Source organism: Barbus barbus (assembly GCF_936440315.1).
Source record: "Barbus barbus genome assembly, chromosome: 26".
NCBI lineage: Eukaryota > Metazoa > Chordata > Actinopteri > Cypriniformes > Cyprinidae > Barbus > Barbus barbus.
Genome location: NC_136754.1, coordinates 28850993 through 28858992, shown reverse-complemented (window position 1 = coordinate 28858992; position 8000 = coordinate 28850993).

The following is an 8000-nucleotide window of genomic DNA, read 5'->3' as shown; positions in this document are numbered from 1 at the left end:
CAAACAGATTGCCATTGTTTTGCAGGACTCCAGTAGCCCTGAAAGGTTCAGATTTATTCCCGAATACCCAGCAATAACCCACCGAGCCAAATGCATACTTGTGTCAACAGCGTGTACGTAAACAGACTCACCTATCTGTCATTCCATCTTTGAATGGGTCCTTTCTCTGCGCCGCTCCTCCAAGGTATTCCCTCGTTCCGGACCAGTGCTTCCTCCACACCATTGACTACATCCAGGAACTTGGGTAAATAAGTCCCCGCTGTGCAGGCAGAGGTTAAAGTGGACTGTGCCAGTTTTGACAGCGTCGTGAAAGAGGTGAGAGCAAATCACAGCCGTGTGAATACATGCATTCATTTCGCACCGTGATTATGAAAGAAATCAAACTTTAGCGTGTTGGTTAACTGAAGTGTATCAGGTCACGTTTTACATGATGGTTTCCAGGCTACATTGCAATTACAGAAAACATGTAATCAGTATGCAATCATTAATTAATTAGCTTGCAATTAAAAATGATTGAATGCTGTACACATTACTGCAGTCATTAATTGTAGTCACATGCACAGTGTTTTACATGGACACTGTAATCAAGTGCTGGGAGACAAACAAATAAAAGACCTGGGCCTAAATCAAGCACTAGTTGTTGTTCTGGCATAAAAACTGCATAATGAATTAAATGTATTTCTGCACGGTTATACTGTTTTAAGCACAACAATGCATAAACAAAACAAACTTTTTTTAAAATTATTTTTATTTTTTTGTTAAGAATTGAACAGTTTATTGAACCTTAAAAAAGTTTGCATTTGTGTACCATATTACTTTTATTGTAGGCTTTTATGGGTCATATAATAGCGAGGAAAAAACTGCACTGTTTATACAGAGGCCTAAACAGAGCAAAAATATGCAATTTGGTGCAGATGCTGATATTTATAAGGCCAAAAAGTGATTGTAATAATAGCTACTGTAAATCAATGACATCTTTATAACAGTAACTAACATTACATAAAATGATATAAATATCCATCACTGTCTTCCACTAATATGTCTTACTTAGTGAGATGATACTGTATTTAAATGCTTAGTTTTATGATCAAAACATATTATAATACAACACAACACAATGACGACTGAGAGATGAACAAATAAACGTTCCTCAAAAACCTGATGATCGTATTTGAGACTCACATGAGCATGATTTTTTTCTAAAAATAATGTATGGATAATAAAATAAAAGTAAAGTTGCTTCAAGTATTCATCACATTACTAACAATAGGCCTATATGTTCTTACATATAAAAAAAAAAAAAAAATCAGTTAAGATTAAATTCACATTAAAAAGACATGTGAACCACGATGTTTTAAAATAATGCTAAAATGTATTTTACTTGCTAAAAAGTATAAACTGTCAGTCATACGTCAGAAAGCATGTAACTATTGTGTGCAACATGTTTTTCAGCAAAGTTTTGATCATGTTGAGGCCTTAGAAATTTGCATGTCAGCTTTATAGTTGTTGGTCATTTTAAACTGTAAATCAGTATGCAGATCAGAAGCTTTCTTCCTTTTCTGATTGATTCCTCTGTTCATTTTACCAAGAATGAGCAAATGTCACTTTTCATTTGAATCGGTGCTGTGACCATTGTTCTAACCACAAGATGGCAGCGTATATCAAACGGGAGAATCGTCTATCCAGCCTATCACCGGATCCCTTAATTAGGATCAAAATAAATGATGCGCCGCATTAGCGGAGACCATGGGTACATAGCTTGCATAAATTACATCCCTTCATGCATGCATTCGTCGGGCTGTTATTACTCATTAAGTCATGAGTGAATTTGCATGAGGTTATGAAACACGAAATACACAATGTTACCGCCAAACAAATTACTAGTACACTGTAATGTCCCATAGTAGCAGAAATGTTATTTTCCTGACCTGAAATCATGTGTAAGTAGCACAATAAACTGCCGGCGTGGCGTTTGAGAAGCTGGGCGTTCAGACGGGCACCGCGGGCTGTGATTGGGGCTCTCAGTGGCACCACAGCGCGGCCCTCAGCATTACGGTTTGGCAGCGTGTTTTATGAGGGGCCTTCTGGGTGGCAGCTCATGCACGACTTTAACGCAGATACGCCGTTTTTCCACAATCCCACGGGTGTAGCTCTTTCTTTAACTTAATTACTTTTAATGAAACCATTGAAAGAAAAGGGTCAGTTCCTATTACTAGGCAATTTAAAGGAACTGTGGAGAGCCCCTATTTTTGGATTCACGAAGCATTCTTGATTCATGTGTCTGTCCTCTCAAAGCTCCTTTCCCATCTCTCTCACGCGATTTTTCCATGACACACTTATCTCAAGATTGCGCTCTGTGGTTCCAGCGACTATGAATCTGAAATTGGCCTTGAGACACATGAAAACTGGATTGGATCTATCGGAGAGAACGTCTGCCAGTACGTCAGTGTAGCTAACAGAGCACCAATATACAGACCGGCTGGACTTCGTGTGTCTGTAATCCAGAATCATTCGAGTGAATTATAGTTATTAAGCACCATCTGGTTTTGCTGGGTCTGTAGCATCATGAGGACATCATGTTACAGGTGCAGCGGGTGGCCGGGAAGTGTAGATCACTGACTTTCCCTCATTTGCCTAGACTAGCTGTGAACCAATTATGAGAGACTAGAATACCTGTATGTGGTAAGCGGTGACGTCTTTTACCTGGTGCCTGGTGGACATGGCCCTAAACAAAGTGTCCAATCCTGCTCCTGGAGGGCCAATATCCTGCAGCGTTTAGCTCTAACCAGTTTCAACACACTTATCTGGAAGTTTCTAGTCTTCTTTCTGAAGACTACGATTTGCTGGTTCAAGGGTTTTTAATTAGAGTTGGGACAAAACCGCAGCACAGCGGCCCTCCGGTAGCAGGTTTGAACACCCCTGCCCTAAACCAACGAGCTTCATTAAGACTGACTATAAGAGAGAGTGTGGCTAGTTATCACACGCATGCTTTAAAAGCTTCCACACGGTATAAGTCACCACAACAACACTATATAGGAAAGGAAATGTACCAAATTTCACAAATCTTAGGAAGTTATCACTGAATATTTAATTACATTTCTTGCTAAAGATCAGTTTTCATCTCAGCTTTTAGCATTTATTTAAAACAAGACACAATCTGCTATTATTTTAATCTCCAATCTGTTATAACAGTTTAATTAGTTTATACTCGCAGAAGACATTAGTGACGTTTGAATCGCAGATGCACAGATGGGTCATGTTGTAACACTGTGTTACTGCTAAGTTAATGATGTAATTCACATGCTGTATATAACTTTATAAATTCTATGAAGAAACCATGAGAATAGAATGAGGACAGGTGAATAAAGATTGAGTTGAGAGCAGGAATGCTCAGAAATTATTATTCGAAGAAAGCTTTCTATTCTATTTTTCTCCTTTTCTGAGAGCGGGGGTTGTTGTGCGAGTTTCTGAATGTGTTTTTTCATCTGTTTGGCCACATTGTTTTGATCTTTGCTGTATAGCTGTGTTTTGTGTTCACTGTCATACTCTAAAATTTGTTATTTTTAATTATTAACAATTAATAATCCATACGAAAAAGTTAGTAGGCTACTTGTCTTTTACGGACAAAATAGTTAAATTAGTTTTGTGTGTATGTTATGATTAGAACAGATAACGTCACGATCACATCATTGTAAGCAGTCAGCTTACAATGTGCCCTAACTATTTTAGTGCTCACACTTTCTTTTGGGTCTTAAACTTATATAATTGTACCAGACGTGTTAAATTAATGTGCAAAAAGCCAAACTTGTTGCCCCTACTTGTTCAGACTGACTAGTGTATCCTGAAAATGTGCTTATCCCAGTCTAAAAGCAGCAGCTACATTATGTGAAGCAGAATCATACGCTCTGATGTATTATCTGACCAAGATAGAATCAGTAATTCAGAAGAGGCACGACATTCATATCTAATTCCACCCCTCCTGCACCCCTCTTTTCATAACAGCGGTGCAGGTTTGGTTATTAGCACCCATCACGTAATCCCCAGATCTTAACATTAGCATGACATTTGGCTGTGTTTATTCATTATCTTCTCTTACAGCTCTCAAAGGGAGTGGAGAAAACCTTGTCAGTCAAGCTGTGGAGATGTATAGGCTGTAACCAATAAGCCGCTGATGTATTCCTACCACATCCTCTCAGCAGCATGATCACGCTCTGAGAAGATCACAGCCCAGAAATGTCAGATCCCTTGAAAGAAGGACAGAAAAGTGCAAATTTGAATAGCAGATTCTCAAACTCATCAATACTTTTGAATGAACAGATAGAGATATTGCACTGGGAATCAGATATGGAGGGATCTTTTAATAGACAGGACAATTTGTGGAATGACAAATTTTTGTTATTTTTATTAAACTTAATGTTACTATGAGGGTGTTCTGTGTGGTTGCTTACTGGCCAAGTCACAACTTTTATCGCCCACCAGCTGATTATAGCAACTCGGAAAAGTAATTGCACACCTATCCTTAAGAAAAAACACAATTTGGAGGAATCATTAATGGCCATAGCACAGATGAGCGGTATTCATTGTGATGTTTCCCTTTACAAACAGCACTAATGATGAGAATAATGAGTTTCCAAACACTCATCCATCTTCCTTTATTTGACAAACAGCTCGTCTGATGTCAAACCGATGATTGACAGAGAGATGTTTTTCTGATTGGAACATGAGCAGGTATGTTTCAGATGCAGGTGCTATCTCTCAGGACACTAGTTTCGGTTATGTATAATTTTATGTCTAGTATTTTGTGTAGTACTTTAGTATTTGAGGCACTTGTAAATAACAGTATGCGGTCAGTGTATCATCACATGCAAAATATTAATCATCTTTAACCAGGGGTGCAGATGGAATTTTTTAACTGGGGGGGACCAAGCTGTCAGCGGTCCAGTTGTCGGGGGGGGGGGGGGGGGGGGGGGGGTGGTTTCTCCTGAAGTCCACGATCATCTCCACAGTTTTGAACGTGTTAAGCTCCAGGTTGTTAAGACTGCACCAGACAGCCAGCTCCTTTACCTCCTGTCTGTAAGCAGACTCGTCACCGTCCTGGATGAGGCCGATCAGTGTGGTGTCATCTGCAAACTTCAGGAGCTTGACAGAGGGGTCTTTAGATGTGCAGTCGTTGGTGAAGAGGGAGAAGAGCAGTGGGGAGAGAACGCAGCCTTGAGGAGCTCCAGTGCTGATGGTGCGGGTGCTGGATGTGAATTTGCCAAGCTTTACTAGCTGCTGTCTGTCTGTCAGGAAGCTGGTGATCCATTGACAGACGGAGGTGGGGACGAAGAGCTGGGTTAGTTTATTTTGAAGGGTTTCCGTGATGATGGTCTTAAAAGCGGAGCTGAAATCCACAAACAGGATCCTCACATAAGTCGCTGGTCTGTCCAGATGCTGCAGGATGAAGTGCAGTCCCATGTTGACTGCATCATCCACTTCTGTATGTTTGACTACCATGGCATGTAGAGCTTTTAGTTCCTAGTTTTTGGAGCACCTTACTTCACGATATACATAATAGAATAGCCTATTCAGTTGGTTTTGACCAGCTGAACTATTATAAATGGAATATTATAAATATTGACATTTTTGGGAAGGCTGCTGTTGATTTATTGCTGCATTTATTGACTTAATTTTTACAGGTTAACTCAAATTCTCTCCTTTCTCTCTATCTCACCCGCATATATGTGTCTTTCAGTAATCCTACTCACATCAATATCTCATTTTATATACTGTTTTTGTTTAAGTTGTGTATAAGTGGTAATACATAGTAAAATACTGTTGAACTGTACAGCTTTAGCTCAGAAAGAAATTACAAGAGCAGTCATGAGTCATATCCAGTGCTGTACCAATGATTTAAGCATGGCTAAAGATATGAGGCTTATAATAGAAGTATGAAGTATGAATCAAGTCTGTCACAATACTCTCACACTTTTGAAGAATTGTAAATTAAATCAGCTAAATGTTTATCTGTTTCTGTGTAGATTAAGAGCATTGTGTACAGAAAAAGATCAAATTCAGTTGAGAAGTTGTCATTGGCAATCACAGACCAGTGGCTTTTACTTTCTGTCAGGCAGGAATGATTTCTGAGGTAATTGAGTCTGTTTTTAAGTTATATACTCATCCATAAATGCATAAGGTTTTGAAAGGGTGAAATAAAGCTTATCTCTTGAATCTTGTGCGGTCGTGATTTGTGTCAGGCCTATTCTCAAGAGTCTGATTGCATATCACCTGTAAACAGAGCTGGTATGTATGTGTGTGTTTGTGTGTGTGTGTGTATATACAGTATATATATATATATATATATATATATATTTGTGTTAAATGCACAAAACAGAACACAATTCTCAAAGAAAGTGATCAACATGATTTATACTGAAAATGGTAAGCAAGCACTGCTTTGTTTGTAGATCCGCAGTCCTAGTTCTGGTCTCTCTTTTTAAATGGTGAATACTGACTACTGCCACCTGCTGTGAAAGTTATTTCCTCTCATGCAGGTGCAGGATGAACGTGCTAATTGGCCATTGACTGTGGTCTTTGCAGTGGGATCAGTCGGCTTGGTGTGTCACGGTATTTATTTAGTCAGGAGGCTTGCAGAACTACTTACACAAATGCTCATTACTATCATCAGGTTTCATCTGAACTTTCCTTTTGTTACATTCTAAACAAAGCATAGATGTGAACAAAACGAATGTTTGATAGCATTGGTTGTTGTGCGTATCATTGCAGTTCAGAAATGAAATGTCAAAGGTTAATGTTATTGCATTTAAAAATAACATACAACCAAAACTCGACCCTAAAACTAACTGATAGTTTATAAAAAATCCCATTGTAAGTTATGTGATGCAAACAATCAAATGCATTATAGTGTACAAATCATCACTATGGTAAAAGAGTTTTGAGGTCATAACATAGTACTCCCATACGTCAAAAACGTAATATATTTTTAAATATATTACAAAATATCCAAAACTGGCAAATTTTGTTTATTTATTTGTTTGTTTACTAAAATTTGTTTCAAAATGTATTTAAAATATATCTACGTAAATATATGTTCTACCAAATATATTTTAATACCTAAATATATTTTAGGAATATTATTAAATCATTGTTTCCATCCATGATTACATTTTGTATTTTTATTTGTCTATTTATTTATTTTTTTGTCCCTGAAAAAATATTGTCCCTGAAATACATTTTTAAATAAATTATGGTGAAATTTGAGACAGAATATATTATATAAATATTATTTATAATTTAAAATATATATATATATATTATATAAATTCAAAAAGTATATTTCATTGAGCTTTACCGTTTTGAACATATATTTAGCATATATTTAAAATATAATTTGGCCAGACAAATGCATTTTTGCCTTATGCGTTGTACAAGAAACCATGATAAATTCATTGAAAATCTACCCTCTAATCAAATTTGTGTGAAAAGGAATATACTGTAAGTTGTTGTTGTTTTACTGTCACTAGAGTTCTTTTCAGCTGGAAACTGCACTGAATTGTATGTATAGGTAGTTTTTGCAAAAATGTAAGTAGAGGCATGCTTTTCCAATGAACCTATGTTGGAAAAAAAGTCAACATTTTCCAGTAAACATTTGCTTTGAGCAAACTGTCCTTATCTCAGTGGAACAACTGTGTTGAGATGGTTATTGGAAAACCTGTTGCAGCAGATATGCAGATGTGTAGCAAGCATCACACATCAACACGAGTGTGTGATCAAAATACAGAGTGTGTTACACAATTCCTCTGATCCACTTGTGTCTTTCCGTGTAAGTCCCTTCCCCCCACGACTCTTGTAACCTCTCCGTGCACCGGGCGGCAGGATTGTAAACGACACCGGGGCTATTAATTAATTAATGGCCTTTAGCTGAGCGGCTGGCTCTCTGAGTCGGGCTCAGGCGGAGAGCGTAGTAGCTCTGTTTGGAAGCATTAGGACAGCAAGAGACC